Genomic DNA, 26,524 nt, shown 5'->3' on the forward strand with positions numbered 1-26,524 from the left:
TAAAAGACCCCGAATAGCAAAAACGCTCCTCAATGGAAAGAACACTGCTGGAGGAATATCAATACCAAATTTCAAACTCTACTATAAAGCCATAGTAATCAAAACAGCTTGGTATTGGCATAAGAACAGACCTCAGGACCAATGGAATAGAATTGAAAACCCAGAAATGAACCTACAGACCTATAGCCATCTAATCTTCGATAAGGGAGCTAAAACAATAGAATGGAAGACAGACAGCCTCTTCAGTAAATGGTGCTGGCAAAACTGGTTAACTACATGTAGAAAACTAAAGCTAGATCCTTATATATCACCCTGCACCAGAATCAACTCCAAATGGATCAAAGACCTTGAACTCAAAGCAGACACTCTGAAAACATTACAGGATGGAATAGGAGAAACCCTGGGTCTCCTTGGCTCAGGCCGAAATTTTCTGAAGAAAGACCCGGAAACACAACAAATCAAAGAAAGGCTGGACAAATGGGATTGTATAAGGTTGCAGAGCTTCTGCAGGGCAAATGACATAGCTAGCAAGATCAATAGAAAGCCCATGGACTGGGAGAAGATCTTTACTAGCCATACAACGGACAAGGGTCTCATATCTAAAATATACTTGGAACTCAAAAAATTAAACCACCCAACAACAAATCCTCAAAGAAACAACTGCCCAATAAGTAAGTGGGCGAAAGACTTAAAGAGAAGCTTCTCTGAAGAAGAAAGAAGGATGGCCAATAGACACATGAAGAAATGTTCAACATCCCTAGCCATAAAAGAAATGCAAATCAAAACAACATTGAGATATCACCTCACTCCAGTTAGAACAGCAAAAATCAAGAACTCTAACAACAACAGATGCTGGAGGGGATGTGGACAGAAAGGAACCTTACTTCATTGTTGGTGGGAATGTAAACTTGTTCAACCACTTTGGAAAGCAGTATGGAGGTTCCTCAAAAGACTCCACATAGAGCTCCCCAATGACCCAGCAATCCCACTTTTGGGCATTTACCCAAATGATCACAAACAAGGCCACACTAAAGCTACCAGCACAACTATGTTTATTGCAGCATTATTTACCATAGCTAAGACATGGAACCAACCCAGATGCCCCTCAGTAGATGAATGGATCAAGAAGATGTGGTATATATACACAATGGAATTCTATGCCTCCATCAGAAAGAATGACATTTCCCCATTTGTTAGGAAATGGAAAGGCTTGGAAAAAATTATATTAAGTGAAGTAAGCCAGGCCCAAAGAAACATAGGTCCCATGGTTTCCCTTATTTGCAATATCTAGTATAGGTATGAGTCAAGCGGAAAAAGTCAGATAATGTGATGTTAGGAAAACGAAACCTCAAATATGTATTTTAATGTTTTTGTTTCTTTCATGCATGTGTTTCTAACGCATTTACAATATTATTTCTTTGTTGCTTTGTATGTCCCTCCCCCACAGTGTAACCCCCGCTTTCACTATATTTGATGTCAGTATAACATGTGGAGGAGATGGGGACAAACAAGTCGTTTAAGGATTCAGGTGGACCTGTTGCAACAATGAGAAGTACAAAATGTTATGTCAAAACCAGCTTTACAATGTGGGGGGGGGGAGGGGGGGTATGATTGAGTAGGAGGGAGGGGGGAGGTGGGGAAGGGAGGTGAAGGGTAAACAAAGGAGGAGGCTGCAATGCTTGGTAAGAAATGTATGCATTATCCTGCCCATGTAATTGTAACCCCTCTGTACAGTATGTTCTCAAATAAAATAAAATTAAATTAAAAAAAAAAAAAGATTTATTTAAGTTGTATATGTTTCCATTTTGGTGTCTTACATGTCAAGAAACCTAGCCATTTGTGATTTTCCAGTTTACTGGAGTATACGTTTTCAAAATGTTCCCCTTTTTTAGGTCTTTTCTCATGTTAATAATTTGGGTCTTTTTTTAAATAGTTGGCTAAAGATTTCTTAATCTTGTTCATCTTTTTTGCTTTTTTTTTTTTGTTGTTGGTCATGGGGCTTGAACTCTGGGCCTGAGCACTGTCCCTCAGCGATTCATGTCAATGTGTTACCACTACAGCCACAGCACCACTTCCAATTTTCTGGTGGTTATTGGAGATAAAAGTCTCACAGATTTTTCTGCCTGGGCTGGCTTTGAACCAAGATCCTCAGATTTCATCCTCCTGAGTATCTAGGATTACAGGTGTGAGCCACCAGTTCCTAGCTTGTTAATCTTTTATTTTAAATGAAATCTGTATTATTGATTCATTGAAAATTAGTCATCATTTCCTTAATTGTCACTCTAATTTTTTATAATTTCTTTTTGTCTATTCCTTTGGAGACTTATTTGTTCTGAGATCTTGAGGTATATTATTAGATAGCTTATGTAAGTCCTCTCTAATTTTCTGATGTGGATATTTATTACTATAAACTTTTCTGTTAGCACTACTTTGTTGTATTCCACTTTCATCTAAACCTAGGATATATTTAAAAAATTTTAAATTACTTCAGTAAACTACTGATTGTTCACGTGTTTTACTATTATGTAAAGTTGATTGAAATTTGTCTCAGTGATAAATTAATTACTTAAAATACATTTGCCTATCCAGGTACCAGTGGCATACCACCTATAATCCTACCTACTGAAGAGGCTAAGGACTGAGATTTACAGTTTGAAGCCAGCCCAGGCAAGGAAGCCCATGAAACTCTAACCTCCAATTAACCACCAAAAGCCAGAAGATCTATGGCTCAAGTTTTAGAGCACTAGCCTTGAACAGAAAACTTCAGGGACAGCGTGCAGACCCTTAGTTCAAGCCCCAATACCTGTACAAAATATACATTTGCATAAAAAGATTAAAATGAGTTTGTCTTTATAAGATTTAAAAAAGACATCTTTTCCAATATATAATGCTTAAATACTATTATATATTCCCCAGGTAGTATTTCAGCAGTAAATTGTAGTTAAGAGTTGAAAAGACTTCATTTTTCAATATTAGAAGATAATAACGCAATACTATCTGGAATTGCTTTCATTCTTCACTTCTATTATCAGCTCTAGTGAATCCATTCTCTAAGCCAGAGTAAATGATCTTTTCTGTGTCTAACGATCATTCAATGACCACCTGCTCTGGAATGACCTGTTATTTTCTAAAAGATAACATTTAAAATGACCTACAATGCCTCTACACTACATAAAAACTGAATTGCTCTTTCAACTGCTCTTCTCATTTAGGCCATTCTGTCTTCCAGTCATGTCTTTGAACCTTTGCTCGAACAGCATTCCAAAATATAGGGGAAAAATCATTAAAAGTGAGTAAGGCAGTCAAGAAAAATATGTTCTTTTCTCTTGGGCTTTGTGATATTTATGAAATTTTCAGTTTTTTAAAATGTGTTATTTACTAAAATTATTTGTCAATTCTAAATGATTCACTTTACTGTCTTATTTCATATTTATATTTTTGTATTTTTATATTATCTGTGTTTTTTATTGTTATTGTAGAGTTGATATACAGAGGGATTACAGTTACATGAATCAGGTAATGAGTAATGAGTACAATTCTTTTTGAGCCATGCCTCCCTTTCCATTGCACTCTCTTGGGTTTTCCCTCCCATCCCTAGCCATAAGATGTATAGTTCATTTTCCACATAGTGTCTAAGGAGTACCAATGTTATATTTACTCATTGCTGTTCTACCTTTGCTGTGCCTTCCCTTACCCTCTCAAATAATAAACAAAACAAAAGGAAATGGAAAGACTTGGAAAAATTTATATTAATCAAAGTAAGCCAGAGCCAAAAACATTGGCTGCATGGTCTCACTCATTTGTGGTAACTAATATGTGCCTATAAATCTACAAGCAAACACATTAAATTATATATATATATATATATATATATGTATATATATATATATATATATATATGTACACACTGAGACATGATAAATTATGTAGGACTTTAGACGTTCACACACTGAGGCCAAAGGAGGATATGCATAGTATTGGTTGACACAGGCTCAACAGCTATGTGCATATAATCATATAAAATAATATTCCATGACATGAACTTCAAGAAAAGGAAATAAGGCATGATTATATTTTTTTCTGCAAAAACTTTTATTTTGGTCCAAGTCTTGGGAAGGGCTCCAGGGTGGTTAGTTAGGAAATTTCCCAGTGGCTAGAAGAAGCAGCTCAGGTGGAAACCCTGATGTCAGGCAAGGCAGAGATGACCCTCAAAGACTGCTGGACCTGGGGTTTTCTAGTCATGCTTGAGGGTGAGACGTTCAAAGAGATACTTGCCCAGCATGGCCTGAGGGGCAGCCAGCCTGCAGAGGTTGATTGTTTGCCCATCTTCTTGATGAGCTTTGCCTCTTCATGCAGTAAGTGGTTCTCCAGGAAGCCACAGAGATGGGAGTCTGTGCTAGCAGAACCAAGGCATGAAGATCCAAAATGGCTTGGTTTAGGTTCTTCTCCATGGCAGCTTCCATGGCTTCATGGTTTTAGCCCACTTACCTTTTTTAAAAAAAAAATTTATTGTAAAGATACTATACAGAGGGTTACAGTTACATGAGCAAGGTAATGAGTACACTTCCTATTGAGCATTGTTACCCCCTCCATTGTTTTCCCCCTACCATCCCTTCCCCGAGGTTCTTTTTTTTTTTTTAATTGTGATTAAGTGATTACATAATTTCCCAAATTTCACAGTATTGTGGAATAATGATGCTCATTTAAAGTCACAAGTTCATTCTAACTTTCCTGGAGCAAATTGTCTATCATAGTCTATAACATATAACGGTGTACACATATACACCAAACATGTGATCAACAGCATGGGGATATTTAGTAGTGGTTCGACCAGATGAGTGGAAGTTCTTTGTTTTTTAAGTCCTGTTAATTTTGTCGTATCAACTAACATTTTGGATTTAGCATCCACTTATCAGGGAGACCATGTACCGTTTGTCTCTTCGTTCTTGGCTTACCTCGCTCAACATGATTCCTTCTAGCTCCATCCATTTCCTTGCAAATGGCATTATTTTGTCATTTCTAATGGCTGCATAATATTCCATTGTGTATAGATACCACAATTCTTGGATCCATTCATCTGTGGTGGGGCATCTGGGTTGTTTCCATATCCTAGCTATTGTGAACAGTGCTACAATAAACATGGAGGTGCATGTGTCCTTGTATATTGGTTCCTGTTGTTCAGGGTAGATGCCTAGAAGTGGTATGACTGGGTCGTAAGGGAGGTCAATCTTTAGCTTTCTAAGGACCCTCCAGACTGCTTTCCAAAGTGGTTGTGTAAGTGTACATTCCCACCTGCAGTGTAATAGAGTTACTCTTTCTCCACGTCCCCTCCAGCATTTGTCGTTGGCTGATTTGTGGATGTGGGACATTCTGACTGGGGTAAGGTGGTATATCAGGGTTGTCTTTATTTGCATTTCCTTCACCACCAGGAATGATGAACATTTCCTCATGTGTTTCTTTGCCATTTTTATTTCTTCATCTGAGAAGTCCCTCTTTAGTTCCCTTGCCCATTTAGTAATTGGTTTGTTAGGTTTGGGAGGGATTAGTTTCTTGAGTTCCCTGTATATACTGGATAGTAACCCCTTGTCTGATATATTGCTGGTAAATATTTTTTCCCAATTAGTTGCTTGTCTTTCTAGCTTGGTTGCGAAAGATTTAGCTGTGCAGAAGCTTTTTATTTTAAGGTAGTCCCATTTGTCGAGTCTCTCTCCAATTTGTTGTGCCCCTGGGACTCTGTTCAAGAAGTTCCTTCCTGTGCCTATTAGTTCAAGTGTCTCTCCTACTCTGTCCTGCAGTAGGTTCAGAGATTCAGGTTTAATGTTAAGGTCTTTAATCCATTTTGAGTTGATGTTGGTGCATGGTGATAGGCTGGGGTCCACTTTTAGTTTTCTGCATGTGGGCGCCCAGTTTTCCCAGCACCAGTGGTTGAAGAGGCTGTGTTTCTTCCATTGTATGTCTTTGGCTCCTTTGTTGAATATCAGCTGGCTGTAGGCCTGTGGATTTATTTCTGGATCTTCTACTCTGTTCCATTGGTCTTCAGGTCTGTTTTTGTGCCAGTACCATGCTGTCTTTGTTATTATAGCTCTGTAGTAGAGTTTGAAGTTCGGCATGGATATCTCTCCCATGTTGTCTTTATTCCCTAGAATTGTTTTGGCTATTCTAGGTCTTTTGTTGTTCCATATGAATTTTTGGACTGTTTTCTGTATTTCAGAAACGCACATCATTGGGATTTTAATAGGAATTGCATGGAATTTGTATATTAATTTTGGCAGTATTACCATCTTCACTATATTAAGTCGGCCTATCCAAGAGCATGGGAAGTCTTTCCATTTCCTAGTGTCTTCTGCAATTTCTTTCTTTAACTTTTTATAGTTTTAATTAAATAGTTCTTTTACATCTTTGGTTAGGTTAATTCCTAAATATTTTATTTTGGGGAAGGTTATTGTGAATGGGGTTTCTCCCTTCATTTCCCTCTCTTCTTGTACATTGTCAGTGTACAGGAAGGCAACTGATTTTTGTGGGTTTATTTTGTATCCTGTTACTTTGCCGAAGTGATTTATGATTTCTAAGAGTTTGGGGATGGAGTTTTTGGGATCGTGAATGTATAGTATCATGTCGTCTGCAAAAAGGGATAGTTTAACTTCTTCTTTCCCTATGTGGATCCTTTTAATGTCTTTTTCTTGCCTTATTGCCCTGGCTAAGGGTTCCAGGACTATATTGAAGAGGAGTGGAGACAGTGGGCATCCTTGCCTTGTTCCTGATTTTAGGAGAATTGGTTGTAGCTTTTCCCCATTAAGTATAATATTGGCTATTGGTCTGTCATAAATGGCTTTTATTGTTTTAAGAAATGTTCCTGGAAGTGGCGCTGTAGCTCAAGTGGTAGAGTGCTCGCCTTGAGCTGAAGAGCTGAGGGACAGCGCCCAGGCCCAGAGTTCAAGCCCCACGACCGACAAAAAAAAAAAAAATGATAAAAAAGAAATGTTCCTTCTATTCCTATTTTCTCCAGAGCTTTTAGCATGAATGAATGTTGAATTTTATCAAAAGCCTTTTCTGCATCTGTGGCGATAATCATGTGATTCTTGACCTTGGCTCTGTTGATGTGTTGGATTACATTTATTGACACGTATGTTAAACGATCCCTGCATCTCTGGGATGAAGCCTACCTGGTCATAGTGTATGATTTTTTTATGTGTTTCTGGATTCTGTTAGCTAGAATCTTGTTAAGGATCTTTGCATCTGTGTTCATCAAGGAAGTTGGCCTATAATTCTCCTTTTTGGTTGGGTTTTTGCCTTTTTTGGGGATGAGTGTGATATTGGCTTTGTAGAATGAGTTTGGGATAGCTCCCTCCTTCTCTGTTTCTCTGAAGAGCTTGAGGAGTATGGGTATTAGTTCTTCTTTAAAAGTCTTATAGAATTCTGCTGTGAATCCATGTGGTCCTGGGCTTTTTTTTGTTGGAAGACTTTTGATAGCTTCCTGTATCTCGTTGTAGGATATTGGCTTATTTAATTTGTTTACTTCTTCTTTGCTCAGTTTGGGCAACTTGTATTTCTCTAAAAATGCATCCATTTCTGCCAGGTTTTCTTCCTTTTGAGAGTATAACTTTTGAAAGTAGTCCGTTAGGATTGTTTGGATATCTTGGGTACGTGTTGTGATTTTTCCTGTTAGCCCACTTATCTTGAGAAGGCTTCTTCACATCCTGGAATAGTGCTCTGCTACCACGCTTGTTCTGTATCTTCAGGAGATGGTGGGTGCTCTCACGCTTCTCTTACTCCAATTCATGGAAGAACTGGCCCATGCTGTCCAGAGCCACATCCTCGCTATAGAAATAGTAGCTCAGAGAGAGGTATGTGTAGGAGGTCCGCAAATGCAAGTTGACAGCAGCCTCCACCTCAGTGGAATAATTTTGACAAATCTAGAAGGTCACGGCTAGTCACCGATACAGTGCTAACCACAAAAAAATGGTATTGGTTGGTCCTGGAAGCCTAAGAGTAGGGTCAGAGGTTGTGAGTGCCAAGGAGATTCGAAGGCAGTTGGTGATGGAAAGGAGTTCCTGGGTCTATTCTGTCCAGTGTTGAAGCAAGACACATCCGGGGGAGTGGCCCAGGCTGCTGCTCCAATTATAAATTTTTTGACTATACCATCTTTTTTATTGTCAAGGTGATATACATAGGGGTTACAGTTACATAAGTAAGGAAGTGAGTACATTTCTTCTCAAACTTGTTACCCCCTCCCTCATTTTTTCCCACATTCCTTCCCCTCAACCACCCTCCAAGTTTTAAGGTCATGCCCAACTTATTGTCTTGTGAGTATCTCTGTTGCATTGTTCCTTCTTTGTCCTTTGTCTCACCATTTTTTGTTCCCCTTCCCTTCTCTCATTCTGATAAATGTATATACAATACCCAGGGTAACAAAATCAAATACAGTGACAACAGGGGTTAAGCCATAGGGGGAAAAAGACAAAAAAGAAAAAAGGAATCAGTAAGTATGTTATTACATTATTATAACATAAATATGGTAATTGTGTTATGTTATCATATAATTTAATATATTACACATAACACAAGTATTGATTAATTATAAATATATTTGTATTATGTATTAATACATATAATTTCTATATAAATGTGTATAAATATACAAAACTTTATTAACTACAAGATGAGTAATAACAATGATGAAAAGAATTGTTTTGGAAGGTAAGGGTAAGAGCAACATGAAGTGGGCTAAAAAGTAGTAACATTACTAAGAGTGTGGCTCTACCACTCAGAACTTTCAAAAGAAGATTCAAAGTGTATCACTACCATTTTATTTGTTAAAAAAGGTTTAAAATACTTAAAAAAACACATACTCAAATTAGGCACTGGTAACTCAGACCTATAATCCTACCTACTCAAGAGACTGACATCTCAAGAATCATGGTTTGAAGGCAGTCTGGCTAGAAAAACCAACTAGACTTTACCTCCAAAATAACCAACAAAATCCAAGTTAGAAGCATTGCAAGTGGCAGAGTCTCTGTTGTGAACAAGTAGGCTGAGTGAGAGCTTATGTCCCTGAATCAAAATTCCATCATGAGGCTCTGAGTTTAAACCTTAAGGCCTTTCTGGTACTGACAAAAAAAGATTTTTCTAACATCTATTAATTATGGAAAGAGGACATACTTCATTTATTATTCTTTTATTTATTATTCTTTTTATTATTTTTCAATAAAATATTTATTTTGGCAGAATTAATTTTTTTATAATTTTAAAAACAAGATTAGTAACCCAGGAATCTCAGGATGATATATAGAGTTAAACACAACCAGTGCTAAAAGTAGTATCTAAAATGCTGTAGCGTTGAAGTAAGAGTAGAAAAAAATTCTACTAGAGGTATATGGAGAGATATCTATTTCCCTGTTAATGACTTGGACCCTCTTGAAGAGCAGTAGCATCATATTTTTATAATCTCATTATTATAGGAAAATAATGGATGATCACAATGAATCTAAGATTTATGTGAATGAGAATGGAAAGCCCATCATTGTATTGGAAAGAGAAGGCAGAACTTGAGTTATATGATGAATGAAATTTATTATTCAGAAAAAAAACATGAAATGAAAATGAAAAGTATTTTTAGCTGGGCAGTGGTGACTCATGCCTATAATTATAATTATTCAGGATTCTGAGATCTGAGGATTATTATTCAAAGCCAGCCTATGCAGGAAAGTCCATGAGACTATTATCTCCACAAAAACTGGAAATGGAGCTTTCGCTTACAGTGGGAGAGTCTTCGCCTTGAGCAAAAAAGCCTGGGGACAGTGCCCAGGCCCTGAGTTCAAGGCCTACAACAAAAAAGTATTTGTTTTCTTTTTTGTAAAATAAGTTTTTATTGTGAAAATACTGTACAGAGGGGTTACAGTTACATGAGCAAAGTAATGAGTACATTTCTTATCAAACATTATTGCCTCCTCCTTTGTTTTTCCCCTACCATCCCTTCCCTCCCACATCCTCACCTACACTCCCCCCCACCTAAATTGTAAATTTTGTTTTTCAGCACAGTGTCTGATACATCTCATTGTTGCAATGGGTCAACCTGTATCCCTATTTAAACATTTTTTCCCTTCCCCTCTCCAAATTAGACCAACATCAAATGCAGTGAAAACAGGGGTTATACTGTGAGGGAGGAACATACAAAGCAACAACAAAAAGTCACATGGTACCTTATAAATATGTTAGAAACAATAGCAAGAAAGTATTTTTATTTTTATTTTTTTTTGGGTCTGGTCGTGGAGCCTGAACTCTGGGTCTGGGTGCTGTCCCTCAGCTCTTCAGCTCAAGGCTAGCACACTATCACTTGAGCCACAGTGCCACTTCCAGCTTTTTTCTTTTTGCTTATGTGGTGCTGAGGAATTGAACCCAGGGCCTCAGGCATGCAAGGCAAGCACTCTACCACTGAGCCACCTTCCCAGCCCCAAGAAAGTATTTTTAAAAATATCTGTCCAGAAAAGATATGAACCAAGTAGAAATTAGTCAACTTTATCCTAAAGAGAAAATGGACCACTAGCCATGAAAAATTATGTAAATAGGTTTCAATATTTGTGCGACTGTTGTTTGTGTGTGTGTGTGTGTGTGTGTGTGTGTGTGTGTGTGTGTGTGTGTGTGTGTGTAATCATTCAATGTATTTACTTGTAGATTTATTATAGGCACATTACCACAAATGAAGGAAACCATGCAGCCTGTGTTTCTTTTGCTCTGGCTTACTTCACTTAATACAGTTTTTTCCAAGTCTTTCCATTTCCTTACAAATGGTTGTATTATTTTTTCTGATGGATGAGTAGAATTCCATTATTTATATATACCACATTTGCTTGATCCATTCATCCACTGAGGGACATGTGGAGCTGGGTTGATTGCATATCTTGGCTATGGAAAACAATGCTGCAATAAACATGGTAATGCTGGTCTGGTTTGTGGTCATTTGGATAAATACCCAGGAGTGGAGTTGCTGGGTCATAGGGAAGCTCTATGTTTAGTCTTTTTAGGACTTTCCATAGTGCTTTCCAGATTGTTTGAACAAGTTTTCATTCCCAGGAAAGACTCCTAGGACACACCCCTCTATATTGGTTCTGGTTAATTTTGAGATGTAGTCTTGTGAACTTTTATTCCAGAATGTACTGATACCAAGATCTCCCAATCTCAGCATTCTGAATAGCTAGAAAATATATTTTAAAGTTACAGAGCTTTAACTCAAGCAATCTAGGAATATGTGTCTGAGTTCTGTGTCTGATATATGATGTATATGATTGATCAAATAATTTTTATGACCTATTTCTTTATGGGAGTAGGAATGAACTTTTCAGAAGCAAAGGGAAGACTGTTTTGAGTAATAAAAATTCATTTGGGAGTAAGAATTAATAGGAATTGGAAAATGAGCAGTGTTTGAATGTCTTCTTATCAAAGTCTGAAATTTTTAGAGAAAAATGAAAACAAATGATTATCATATAAGAAACTATATTTAGTTGTTTGCCTTGATTAAATCTTAAAATAATGGAACAAATTTAAGATAATAGGATGAATTCCTTTTCGATGTTTGAATTAGTATATATTAGTAATAAGAGGATTTTATTGTAATTATTTCCATACATACATATAGTGTCCTTTAGATAATTTCACCATCTATCTTATGGTCTCATTCCTTCTTTCCCTTTCTCCCCCTTTTCAAATAGTGTTTGGTGTTTTCACTATGCTGTTTTCATATACATACCTGTGGAACATCATTCAATCTTTAACCTTTAGTATGCTTTCCCTTGAATTCCCTATCTTTCTTATGTGCACCCCTAGAAGGTTCCCCTTTCATGTCCCACCATCATCATTATCATCATTTTGCGTCTATATTTCATAAATGGTCCAGAACATGTGATATTTGACTCTCTGAGCTTGGTTTATCTCAAACAATATGATGAGCTCCAGTTCTAGGATGGATTATTTAGAGTACAACACTCAAGTCTGTAGATAAGTATTTTTCCCAGTGACTAGAATACCAGACAAAGAGGACTTCAGTGGAATGTGAAATATAGGAAAGGTACTCATATGTTTCTGAAGTCTTTATAGGCACCATACTATCAGGCATGACATGAGAAGAAAACTGAGAGTATTAAAAGTGCCTGTACATTTGCATAGTAATGTAATGAGGAAGAAATGTAAAATTATACTTTATATATAGTAGAGGGCTATATACTAATGAGCTAATAAATTACCTTGAGGTGATATTTCAGGAATGAATATATGTTTTCTTTGTGTTATATCACCAAATCTTGGCTATGGGTGACATTAGAATATCTAAGGAGCACTTTCAATTTCACAAAAATTAGACTTGTTAGCGGGTAAAGCATTTTGCTGTGTTTTTACCAGTAACTACTGGTATCGATGGGATTGAGAACTCAAACTTTTAATACCAGAAGAGAAGATAGTTTTACTCTCCTTCACTCCTCTATCTAGCTTTTCTACTATCTATGTTCAAAGAGTGTGCCTTTTTTGAGCTTCTATAATGCATGTGACACTGTGCTATTTATATTGAATAGTTTATCTAAATCACTTTTCATTAAAGCATATGAAGACAATTTTGTCATTATATTTTTCAAGGACAATTTGAACAAGAAAAATTATACTTCATTTCGCTTTGTAAAGCTTAAGTTTCCTTACCTAAAATATGTCTCATCCAGCCTTCTTCTGAAAATTTTTTCATGAAATTTAAAAGATGAGATATTATTTTCATCAATTTAATGACAAAAGGACTGAACTTTGAAGAACTAAAGATAAGCTAGATATAGGGGAAGAGAAACAGAATTAGCCTCAAAATGAAAATAATCTTTACCAACTAAACTCTTTAGGAATAAAGTTTCCCTTGGGGATACTCTGAAGGAGAATCTAGCCATTGGAGGAAGGTTATTTTGGGTCATTTTCTAAGTTTAATGTAGTTCCATGATTATATTAATGACAGTATTTACATTCCATATTTCATTTATTTTCTTTTTGTATGCATTTTCCCACTTTATATTAGTATATATTGGTTATATAAAGGGATCTCAGTGTGATATATCTAAATACATGTACAATATAGCCCCATCAAATTCATCCTGTGAATTCCCTTACTGGAATATAAAAGAGGATCTGTATAAGAGTGAGTACCAATGAGACTGGGGAAGGCAAAAGTAGCATGCATAACAGATGAACATGCTTGAAGTATTCTATAGATAAGTATGAAAATAGAAATCATTTCATTTTAGAATTTTTTTAATTTTTAACTTTTATTTTTGAATTAGTATATTTTATTATGAATAGTTTCATTTTAGTAAATTTATAGATGCAGATGCATAGTGTACATTGAAAAAGTTCATTTTCCATTATAGTCCATGACCTCCTTCTTCCTCCTCACTTTTCAGGATTTTATACTTTGATCTTTTTAACATTCCAATACTTTAGTATATTTTCCTTTGCCTTCTCTACCTCCCACTGATTTTTATCACCATATAATCCTTCTTTTACTATCATATCTCATTATTAATGGTATTCTTGTTAAAATAATTTTAGGTCTATATTCCAAAATGAATAAAAACATAAGACACTTGTTGTTGGTTTGTTTGTTGTTGTTGTTGGTCGTGGGGCCTGAACTCTGGGATTAGGCACTGTCCCTCAGATCTTCAGCTCAAGGTTAGCACTCTACCACTTGAGCCACTGCACCACTTTTGGCTTTTTCTGCTTATGCGGTGCTGAGGAATCAAACCCAGATCCTCATGCATGCAAGGCAAGCATGCTACCAATGAGCCACCTTCTCAGCCTCAAATCTTAGGGATTTCTTTTTTACCTTGACTAACCTTATTCAACATGATGATCTAGAGTTCCACCCATTTTCCTGCAAATAACATAATTTAATTTTTTGGTGGATGAGTAACATCCCATGGTATATATGTCCATATTTTCTTTATTAATTTTTCATTTGGGGGGGCACCTTGGCTGATTCCACAGCTATTTGTAATAGAACACTTAAAGGAGTTAATGAAGATATATTATCTAAAAGCCATTTAGAAACTAGATACAGTGTAGTTATCAGTGGATTAAGTGGAATTATCAGTGCCTGTCAAAGTTTAATGTCATACTTTTCAGTTCTTTGGAGTTGAGTGAGACCATGTGGTTAGTTGTGGCCAATAGACTGTGAGAAGTATCTTAAGGCTGAAGTTAAGAAAGGCATCTGTTTATGCTCTAGCTCTCTTCTTTCTTGCCACTTTGGTTAAACATATGAAGCAACAGGAGTCAGTAATTATGGATATTTACTAGATGTTTGATTGCTTTTTGTGGTCAAGAAATAAAACACTTATTTATTAACTGAAATTTGGGGATGTGATTATTATAAATAATTTCTAGCTTATTTTTGTCTAGTCAATATAATGGGCTTTTATACAGTGTAGGCATTGTACTACTTCACATGAATCATATTTAGACTTCTAAAAATAGTGTTAGAACAAATCTCTTTTTAATATATTTAAATTTATTTTCCAGTCCTCAGATTACATTGCAGCATGAGCAGAATTATCTAGTTTACAAAATGAGGGCTGCCTAGACTAGTCTTCCAAAGCACATGAAGTTGTCTGGAACAAGATCTCCAGATGTAGAGATCATGGAATTTACAGAGTCATGGCTTCAGCAGTGTTCTTTGCAGGGCAGTATAGTTTCCTCAAGCATCTGTATGTATAAAGCAGTCAAGATAACATGATAATCTAGTCAGTTGCTAAAAGAGGAGCTGATCAGTTGACAAGTCCACATAGAGTAGTTTGGTTAGCCAGCTATCATTTAAGGGAGCGAAAGTCATGTTCCTGAGGTTTTTTTTTTAATTCTTAGGAAAAGTAAAGACAATGTGCTTATACTAAAAGTTTATCATTAACATTTATATCATTAGAAAATTCAACAGTATTTAACTCTTATCTCAATACCTTTAAGGAGAACTAAGCCAAAAATTGGTTCAATAAAAATGTGCCAAGTATATCTCAAGTAATGTGTGGTAACTATATAATAGAAATGGCACCTACAAATGAAATTAGAAGGCCACCACCTCTAGTTATAATATTAAAAACTGCTTAAATGGATCAAGAAATATGCTTAGTACTTTATATGCATTATTTCATTTAATTCAAAACAGTAGTTCTATAAGATACAGATTTTTATTAGTATCATTTTTAGAAGAGGAAATTTGAAGACCAAAAAATATTTTTCCAGTTCTGGGGTTTGAACTCAAGGTCTGGATGCTGTTCCTGAGAACTTTGCTCAAAAGTAGCACTCTACCTCTTGAGTCACAGCTCCATTTCAGGCATTTTGGTATTTAGAGATTTTCTAAAGGTTTTTCTTGGCTGGCTTCAAATTATTATCCTCAGATCTCAGCCTCCTGAGCAGATAGAATTATAAACATGAGTCACTGATGCTAACCAAAAAATATTTTTGTGCTAGCATCTATAAATGTTTACTCTGCTCCATATAATCTTTAAACATTTTAGATATGGCAAATAATTTGTTCTAACAAACAAACTCTCATTTTCCAATTTGGGATAATAAGACACAGACAAGTTTAGTTAATAAATCAAAGTGCTAGTAAATGATAGAACTAGAATTTGATACCAAGTTTTACTGAATCCAGAGGGTAATTATCAAAAACTTGTGCCAGGCAATGGTGGCTCATGCCTGTAATCATACCAACACAGGAGACTGAAAGTTAAAGGATCAAGTTTTGAAGCCGGCCTCAGAAGAAAATCTGAGAGATTCCATCTCATGTTAACCACAAAAACCAGGCTGGAGCGGTGTCATTCTTTCTAATGGAGGCATAGAATTCCATTATATATACATATATCACATTTTCTAGCCATTCATCTACTGAGGGGCATCTGTGTTGGTTCAATATCTTAGCTATGGTAAATAATGCAGCGATAAACATAGTTGTGATAGTAGCTTTAGTATGGCCTTTTTTGTGATCTTTTGGGTAAATTCCTAAAAGTGGGATTGCTGAGTCATAGGGGAGCTCTATGTGGAGTCTTTTGAGGAACCTCCATACTGCTTTCCAAAGTGGCTGAACAAGTTTACACTCCCACCAACAATGCAGTAGTGTTCCCTTTTGGCTACATCCCCTCCAGCATCTGTTGTCATTAGATATCTTGATTATAGCCATTGTAACTGGGGTGAGGTGGAGTCTCAATGTTGCTTTGATTTGCATTTCTTTTATGGCTAGAAAAGTTGACCATTTTTTCATGTGTCTATTTGCCATTCTTATTTCCTCTTCAGAGAAGTCTCTTTTTAAGTCTTTAGCCCATTTATTAATCGGGCCATAGTTTCTTTGAGGATTTGTTGTATGCGTCCATTAGAAAGAATGACACCGCCCCATTTGTTAGGAAATGGAAAGATTTGGAAAAAATTATATTAAGTGAAGCAAGCCAGACTCAAACATAGGTCCCATGGTTTCCCTTATCATCAATAACTAGTATATGTCTAGGACAAGCAGAAGAGGTCAAAAGCTATGTACATATGACCATATAACCTGATGCTAAATGAAATGAATCCCAAGATAGGGACACGAGAGGTTTTATCTTTATTGCTGTTCTTTTTAATATACTTATAATGTACTATGTGATTATTTTTGTTTCTTTGTGTTCTTCCCCCATGGTTCAATCCCTGTTGTCACTGTTTTTGATTCCCATGTCTTGCATCTTGTATATACATTTTTCTAATTTGGGGAGGGGAAGGAAAATAACAAAATGCTGAAATAAGGATTCAGGATGAACCATTGTAATGAGATGTACAAGACAGCATGTTGAAAATGAACTTTACAACTTTGTGGGAGGAGGTGGGAGGGGAGGGAGGATTTGGGGAGGTGAGGAGAGAAGGGAGGTAAGGGAAAATCAAAGGAGGGTGTAACAATGCTTGATAGGAAATGGACTCATTACCTGCTCATGTGAACATAACCCTTCTGTACTGTATCTTTACAATAATATATATATATATATATATATATATATATATATATATATATATATATATAACAAAAAAACAGGCTGGAATCAAAGCTCAAGTGGTAGTTTAGAAGGCATGAGCAACCAAGCTGAGAGAGCAATCCATCAACAAACCATAACAAAAGGTATCTTCTGCAATAAATGGCAGAATTTCTGAAGGATCAAATGAAGGGATGTTAGGGAAATGATTATAGAAATAATTTATCTTTCCCTATTTTAGACATGTGGAAACTGGTGGCTGGAGAAAGATAGGGACTTGCTAAAAGGCCAATATCTAGTAAGTGAAAAGATAAAGATAAATTCTAGAATTTTCTCTCTCTACAACTATCACATATTAGATGGTAACTGAAAAACTACAAAATGTATTCTTCTGTGGAAGATTGATAAAATCAGATCAGCTTTCTTACCAGGTTGGTATTTCTTAAGATTAGTAACTTTCTGTTGTTACAAGTAAGTGGAAGATTAAATCATGTTGACCAAGAGCATGAACTTTATCTCATGGAACTTCTTAAGGTAAATAGAATTAATGAAATAATAAATCAGATTCCACATGTAGGTACTTCAAGTTTAATTCTCATGGTTTGTGCTTTTGGAAATTTAAGAATATTTCCCTACTCCTAGGTCACAATTTTTTGTCTATTTTGAATTATATTGCTGTTATATATTTTGCCATTTACAACTAGACTTTAATAAAGCTGGAATTTAATTTTGTAGGTGTTATTAGTGAGAATACAATTTTACCTTTCCACATGAGTCAGATTTCCCAGAACCAACCACATAAGAGATTTCATCTTTTTCATATACTAAGTTTTTATATATACATCAATCATTCTCTGTGCTCTGTATACATCAATCATTCTCTGTGCTCTATATTCTATCAGTGAGTCAATTTAATTGTTCTTATATAAATTTTACACACACACACACACATACACACACACACACACACACACATATATATGTTGGTCATGAGGCTTGAATTCTGGGACTGGGCACTGTCCCTAAGCTCTTCAGATCAAGGTGACTGCTTTACCACTTGAGCCATAGTGCACTTCTGGTTTTCTGGTGGTTAATTGGAGATAAAAGTCTCACAGACTTTCCTGCCCAGGCTGGCTTTGAACCACGATCCTTAGCTCTCAGCTTCTTGAGTAGCTAGGATTACAGGTGTGACCCACCAGTGCCCAGCTACATAATATTTTTGCTCCAGTCCCAGCATTGGATCTCAGGGCAGGAGCACTGTCCCTGAGCTTTAAGCCTAGTGCTCTAACATTTTAGCTACACTGCCACCTCTGGCTTTTTGCTGGTCAAATGGAGAAATGAGTCTCACCAACTATCTTGCCTAGGCTGGCTTTGAACTATAATCCTCAGATCTTAGCTTCTTGAGTAATTAGGATTATTGGTATGAGCCACCAGCTTCTGGCATATTTTTAAATAATTATAGGTTTTGTATTATTCCATATGGTCTTGTAAAGCAAAATTCTCTGCATACACTCTTTTTTTTATAGCACTGGATACTATTTGTGAGTTTGTATTATTCTATACAACTTTTAGAATAATTTCCTCAAATGTCTTTAAAATATATTGGAATTTGATTAGAATTGAATTTAACTCTATATAAGGACATAATCATATTATTAGGTTGTTTCAAGCTCTTGTATGACATTCCTTTTTATTCATTAATATTATTCCTTGTTTTGCTGAAAGCATTTCATAGGGGAAACTAGTTGATGTTACAATTAAGAGTAAATAAACTGGGAGCTAGTGGCTCATGCCTATAATCCTAGGTACTCAGGAGGGTCAGATCTGAGTAACATGTTTTGAAATCAGCATGGTCAGGAAAGTCCAGTGAGACTCATAACTCCAATTAACTACCAGAAAATCAGAAGTGGAACTATGGCTCAAGTGGTAGAGCACTAGCCTTGAGCACAAAAGCTCAGGGACAGTGCCCAGACCCTAAGTTAAAGCCTAAGCATTAAGGAAAGGCTTGAGGGGATGCACTACTTTTTCTAGGTATGCTTTATCTGGTGGGAGTCGGGTAGACATGCTAACATCACATACATTTTATACCTTTGCTTTTAACTCAGGGAAACCAACACATTGTGATTATTATTATTTTTATTTCTAAAAATGTCTTTCTTTTTTTAAATTTATGCTGTTTACCAAGTGATAGATACAACAAATGTTACATATTTGGGATATTTCCTCTGGAGGAAAGGAATAGGTATTTTTGTTGTTATTCACTTATTTGTATGAGTAGCATTTACATTGTGTTAGGCATGATTTTTTTCTTTTTTTAATGTTTCCTTTATTTGCAATATTTAGTATATATCTGAGACAAGCAGAAAAAGTCAGATAAGATGATGTTAAGAGAAATGCACCCCAAGATGAGGACACAAGTGGTTTTTTCTTTCTTGCTATTGTTTCTAATGTATTTATAAGGTACCACGTGATTTTTTTGTTGCTTTGTATGTCCCTCTCCCATGGTATACCCCTGTTTTCACTGTATTTCATGTTGGTATAATTTGGGGAGCGGAAGGGAAAAAGAAAATAGTTTTAATAGGGATACAGGTTGACCCATTGCAACAATGAGATGTACAAGATGCTATGTCGAAAAATGAACTTTATAATTTAGGTGGGGGGTGGCGGGAATGTAGTTGTGGAGATGGGAGGGAAGGGATAGTAGGGGAAAATCAAAGGAAGAGGCAACAACGCTTGATAAGAAATGTGCTCATTACCTTGCTCATGTGATTGTAACTCCTCCGTACAGTATTTTCACAATAAAAAACTTATTTGGAAATGTCTTTCTTTAAACCATGTGAATTGTATACTCAAAGACACAAGTGAATAAAATAAACATACTGACAGAGAGTTAACTTTGTATAAATGAAGTACTCAGAAATACTATCATGTGTTATAAACATCAATGCCTTATAAACATCACATATAAATGATTACCAAGTAGAAACATTTTTGTAGAAAGGGAATAGTTTCACAAAAAGTTAAAACTCTATATGTAATGATTAAAATGTATAAATCAATGTAATGTCCACTATCAAATAACTGTTTAAATAAATGATATATTGATACGAAATACTCTCCAGTTGTTTAAAAACAAGAGAGATGTTTATGTGTCTACATGGAAAGATCTCAAAGACATTAAGAAAAATAAGCTAAGGTGAAAAACAGTGTGTGCATGATGTGATTTCACCAGTGTATAAAATAAGACTAATATATTTTCATATGCATATACTATTTCTAAAGGACTATAAAAGAAATTATTAAATTGCTCAGTTAACAGAGTAGTAGAATAGAGGTGGAAGATAGGGAAACCAACCAATTTTTCATAATTGTGTGTTACATTTATTAGAAAGATGAGAAGAAAAGAAAGTAAGAGATCTGTTGCTTTATTGTCCTCATTTAGAATTAGGACTTTCAGAGTCAAAGCATCAATTCATATTTGGATAAACCAAGGTCCAGAAAGAAGAAACCACTGTAAGATTCAGCACAGAAGTAAGGCAAACAAAACCAATACAGTATTTCATGTCTTGTGATTCCTAATGCTAGTCTCTTTACTGATCACCCTAGTATTCCCTATAAACATTTATTATTGCTAATTCAATTGTTCCAAGTGAAAATTAACATAATATTATAGTAAAATGATATGTGCTCAAGAGAGAAAACATTCTTTCCCAATGGTGAATGATCCTCAGAGGAAATCTTCAAAGCCCATTCCCAATTTTACTTTCTTTACCTATCCTCTTTTTACCTCAATCTGACTGTAAAGAAGTGTGATACATAGGATCTATCACTATTTGTTCACTCACTGGGTCTAAATTCAATGTCATCACAACATAGAACAGTAATAAGGGAAAGGGGTTGAACTTTCAACCTCTCTTTAATGTTACTGTCCTTCCCACAATCATAAGAAACACCCTTCCTCAATCCAGGAAAAGCCCACTTTATCTCTAAAATGGTCTGACTAGTTAGCAGAGTGCTAGTGACTCATGCCTAAATACAAGAGAAGGAAACAAAGTAAAACAATTTAAATAATATTAAATTAAAAATATTCCATAGTTTGACCTACTTAGAAGTCTAAAATTTACTTAAATATTTTATGAAATTAAAAGTTCATTAGAGAAAAGTTCATTAAAAGGCCACAATGAGCCTACATTCTAGAGGGCTGAAGTTTGAAGCCAGCCTGGGCAGAAAATAGAGGCTGGAGATGTGGCTTAAGTGGTAAAGCACCACTAAAGAAAGCAAGCCCATCAAGCATGAAGCCATGATTTCAAACCCCAGTAATAGAAAAAAAAAAAGAGTTGTGGCTCTAAGGCTTCTAAAGTATAGAGTTTACATATTAAGTTATAACTCTAAAACACCAATTGACAAAGCATCATAATTGTATCCAATACTGAATGTCAAATTAAAATTACAGCTACAGACCCTACAAAATTTAAAGATGGTACCTTATATAATCTTTTTAAAATCATTTTTATTGGAGTCAGAGGAAGATGGCAGAAGAGAAGCTAAACAAGCTCTCTCATAGAAAGCAGTTTTAGTGTTCCAGTGAACAGTCTTAACCTAGAGAATCACACCAAGTGTGCCATCACAGTACAGAGAGTTTGGCCAGAGAGGGAAAATCCAGTCAAGGAGACAGATCTGAACACTTACCAGTAGCCCCGGCTGCGGCAGCAGTGGTTGTGGCAGCAGTGGCTGCGACCTCCATACCTACAACACAGAAAGTTTGGGACAAAGGTGCCAGACCCAGCCGGTGAGTGGATTCTACTCGCCACCAGCAAAAACTAACAAGGACCAGATATCTTCATCCTGCAGATCGAAGACCAGAGACAGCCCAAGAACCAAGACTCTGGCATGAGTAGAACCCTGACATCCTCACTCCTTGTCAGTGAGCAGAAGAGGGAAAGCTGCCCCTCTCCCACCACCGGAGATCTCCATCATTGATACTAACAAAGGTCCTGCTGAACAGCTAGCTCCAACTCAGGCTTTGGAAGAAAACAAAAGAGTCACTTAGCAGGTCACAGGAACCTGACCTAACCTGCCAGGCTCAGGCCACCCAGGGAAAAGTCACCCAGCCCAGGCACTGAAAGCTCTACCCCCAGAGGAGTGACTTTCTCCACTGGGTAAACAGAGCCAGAGGCTGCCTCTCCCTACAACAGCTAGACAATCAATTGAAATTCAGTAAACATAAACCCTGAGAATGGCTCCAGGCTGGGCTCTGTGTGTGTCTCAGGAGCTAGCCCCTCAGGGAAAAGCTACTGTTTGCTGAAAGGCCTCAACCCTACCCAGAACCTAGCCTCATCACAGATCTCCAAACTAGAGGAAACAGCCTTCTCCCTCTTTTGTGATACTCAAAGCAGATCTCCTCCTACTGGACTAGCCTGGGAGGAGGATCACAGCATATTTATAAGGTAATTTCTTTGTTGCTTTGTATGTCCCTCCCCCACGGTATAACCCGTTTTTCACTGTATTTGATGTTGGTATAATTTGTGGAAAGGAAGGGAAAAGGTAAACCGTTTAAATAGGGATATGGGTGGACCCATTGCAACAATAAGATGTAGACGTTATGTCAAAAAACGAACTTTATAATTTTGGCTGGGGGTGCGGGGGTGGGATGGGGGAGAGGAGGGGAGGAGATGGGAAGGAATGAGAAGGGGAAACAAAGGAGGAGGCAAGAATGCTTGATAAGAAATGTACTCATTACCTTGTCCATGTAATTGTAATCCTTCTGTATGGTATTTTCACAATAAAAAAATAAAAATAAAATAAAATCATTTTTATTATATTTAAGTAGTTGTACAAAGGAATTTAACAAAGCAGTTTATGAATACAATATCTCTAGAGCAATGCCACCCCTTCCAATATTGTCACTCTCCCCTCCTCTTCTCACCCTTCCTCACTCTTCTTAATGTTGTAGGATGTACATTGGATTTTTATCTGCATTTCCTCTTTCTTCTCCTGTTCATTCTATAATCTTACTAAGGTTAAAAAAATGTAAAACAGATGAAAACAGGTATATTCACTTTAACTGTATTCCTGCCTATGTTCGCTATTGCCCTGGTTCCCACTACACACACACATACACACATACACATATTTATATATAATCCATAATATACACAGCCACTCTAACATAGTATCACTAAATTAAAATCTCTTTTTTGAGCTGGTGGTGGTGGCACAGGCCTCTAATTTCATCTACATAGAGGCTGAGACATAAGAATTGAAAATTTAAGGCCAGCCCTTGAGAAGTTAGCAAGACCCTATCCCTGAAACAAAATACGAAGAAAAGACCTGGAGACATGGTTCAAGGCATAGCGTTCATATGTAATATGTGAAGGTTCGATTACCAAGACAGAAATATAATTGTTTTTACATTTAGAATTTGGTTTGATAAAATGGGACTTCACAGGTAAAATGGTATTCCCAGGCTTAAGTTAAAACAGAGACTTCAGATATTGAAACTGGTTATATAAGACCTAACTCATAAAGGAGTGAGTTTGCATAATTATGTACATATATTTTATATACAAATTTAATTTACTTTAAAGTTCCATAAAGACCTTAAAGACCTCAGATATTTCAAACATGTTTTCTTGACTATAATGCCATAGTTAGGGGCCAGACTAGAAGGTTTCCTTACACTACTACATATTCTCCTTTTTAAAATATTAATAGTAAATTATTTCCTGCAGTCTTTGTAGCAATTCATGTCCTCATTACTAAAAATTTCCCCTTTTACTAAGGCCACTAAAGTGCCTTCCTACAGTCAAGCCCAAACTGTAATTACTTCCTTAGAAAGCACAAGCCTTGAGTTTAAGTCCTAATGTTGGTGAAAACAGACTACAACAAATGTGAAGACTTCTAAGCTGTCAGCTGCAATGCGGGTTCCAAAGTGCTGTGTTGGCTCATTTATGTTATGCCCTAGAGAGACTGATCTGCCTCCAGTGTTTACCCTAATTTTCCCTACAGGGATGTGTTGTTTCTTCCAAGGGAATTATAACTAACAACATGATAAATATTCTATTTTTTCCTTTGATCTGTATTTATTCTTACCACACTTCATTCAAGGAAACAGTTAAAACAATCCCGTGAGAGTCGATGGTGTCTCACACATATAATCTTAACTTCTCAGGAGGCTGAAATCTGAATATCAGGGTTCAAAGCCAGACAGGCAGGGAAGTCTGAGAACCTCTTATCTGTGATTATCAACCAAAATTCAAAAGTGGAGCTGTGAATCAAGTGGTAGAGCATTGGTCTTGAGAGCAAAAGCTTAGTGAGAGTGTTCAGGCCCTGATTCAAGCCCCAGGATTGGCATACACATATGTGCACACCTGTGCATGAGCACGTACACACACACACACACACACACACACACACACACACACACACGCACACACACACCTTCTAATTTTATTTGGATTGAGTCTTTCTCCACTTCTGTAAGAACTATTTTTTTTTTTACAGGAGAATGCAAAGGTAGAATTTTTAACATATTTGGTATACTTTTATTACTCTATAATAATTGTCTCCACTGTGGGAAGATTTTGTAAATAATTTGAATGATTTCCTTATTCATGACATTTGTATGATTTGGTAACAATGATATTTATGTATGGTGGTAGTGTATATTATATTCCCACAATTTCCAATCGATAAACAGTTAAGATGAAAAGAAAAAGAATAGTGTGTTTAGATGGAAGAAAAACAGTCTCTTCAACAAATGGTGCTGGCAGAATTGGCTATATGTGTAGAAAACTGGTTAGATCCTTATATATCACTCTACACCAGAATCAATGCCAAATGGATCAAAGACCTCAATGTAAGATCAAATACCCTACAAGATGCAGGGCACCGACATCAAATATAGTGAAAACAGGGGTTATACCATGGAGGAGGAACATACAAAAACAAAAAAATCACATGGTACATTATAAATACGTTAGAAACAATAGCAAGAAAGAAAAAATTATTTGTGTTCCTATCTTGGGGTTCATTTCACTTGACATCATCTTATATAGTCATATGTACATAGCTTTTGACCTTTTCTGCTTGTCCTAGACATATAACAGTTATTGCAAATAAGGGAAACCATGGGACCTGTGTTTCTTTGGGCCTGGCTTATTTCACTTAATATAATTTTTTCCAAATATTTCCATTTCCTAACAAATGGGGCATTGTCATTCTTTCTGATGGAGGCATGGAATTCCTTTGTGTGTGTGTGTGTGTGTGTGTGTGTGTGTGTGTGTGTGTGTGTATACATATGTGTGTGTGTGTGTGTGTGTGTGAGATATATATATATATATATATGCATATATATATATATATATATATAATTTTCTTGATCCATTCATCTATTGAGGGGCATCTGGGTTGGTTCCATACCTTAACTATGGTAAATAATGCTGCAATAAACATAGTTGTGCTGGTAGCTTTAGTATGGTGTGGTTTGTGTATATAATTCTCTAATTAGGGGAGGGGAAAGGAAAAAACAAAATGCTTAAATAAGGATACAGGTTGGCCCATTGTAACAATGAGATGTACAAGACACTTATGTTGAAATTGAACTTTACAACTTCGGTGGGAGGGGGGAGGGGGAAGTAGTTGTGGAGGTGGGAAGGAAGGGATGGTAGGGTAAAAACAAAGGAGGAGGCAACAATGCTCAATAGAAAATGTACTCATTACCTTGCTCATGTAACTGTAACCATTCCGTACGGTATTTCCTTTTTTTTTTTTTTTGGTCTGGTCATGAGGCCTAAACTGTAGGCCTGGGCACTGTCCCTCAGCTCTTCAGCTCAAGGCTAGTGCTCTACCACTTGAACCACAGCACCACTCCCAGTTTTTTTTCTGCTTATGTGGTGCTGAGGAATCGAACCCAGGGTCTCATGCATGCAAGGCAAGCACTCTACCACTTAGGCCCCTTCCCTGCCCTTATACAGTATTTTTACAATAAAAAGTGTACAAAAAATCAAATACCCTGAAAATATTACAGACAGGTACAGAGGAAACACTGGGGCTCCATGCTACAGGTTGAAACTTCCCAAATAAAGATTAAATACAACAAATCAAAGAACAGCTGGATAAACGAGATTGCATTAAACTTCACAGTCTCTTCATAGCAAAGGACATAGCTAGCAAGATAAATAGAAAGCCCACAGATCGAGAGAAGATCTTTAGTTGCTATAAAACAGAGAAGGCCTCATGTCTGAAATAATACTTAGAGTTCAAAAAGTTAACCCCCTCAAAAAATGCTCAAAGAAATAACAACCTGTTAATAAGTGGACTAAAGGCTTAAAGAGAGACTTATCTGAAGAAGACAGGATAGAAAACAGACACATGAAGAAATGTGCAACATCTCTGGCCATAAAAGAAATGCAAATCAAAGCAATATTGACATTCCACCTCATCTCTATTAGAATGACCATTATTGGGAAAACTAATAATAAAAGATGTGGGGATGTGGCCAAAGAGGAATGCTACTA

The 26,524-nt window shown here is 36.4% G+C and overlaps 1 pseudogene; it reads right to left on the reverse strand.

Annotated features, from left to right (window-relative positions):
- Nucleotides 1-4,087: 4,087 nt before the first annotated feature.
- On the reverse strand, nucleotides 4,088-21,750 carry LOC122097671 (annotated as a pseudogene).
- Nucleotides 21,751-26,524: the final 4,774 nt, after the last annotated feature.

The sequence above is a fragment of the Dipodomys spectabilis genome, unplaced genomic scaffold (genome assembly GCF_019054845.1).
Source record: "Dipodomys spectabilis isolate Male_0828 unplaced genomic scaffold, ASM1905484v1 ptg000424l, whole genome shotgun sequence".
Lineage (NCBI taxonomy): Eukaryota > Metazoa > Chordata > Mammalia > Rodentia > Heteromyidae > Dipodomys > Dipodomys spectabilis.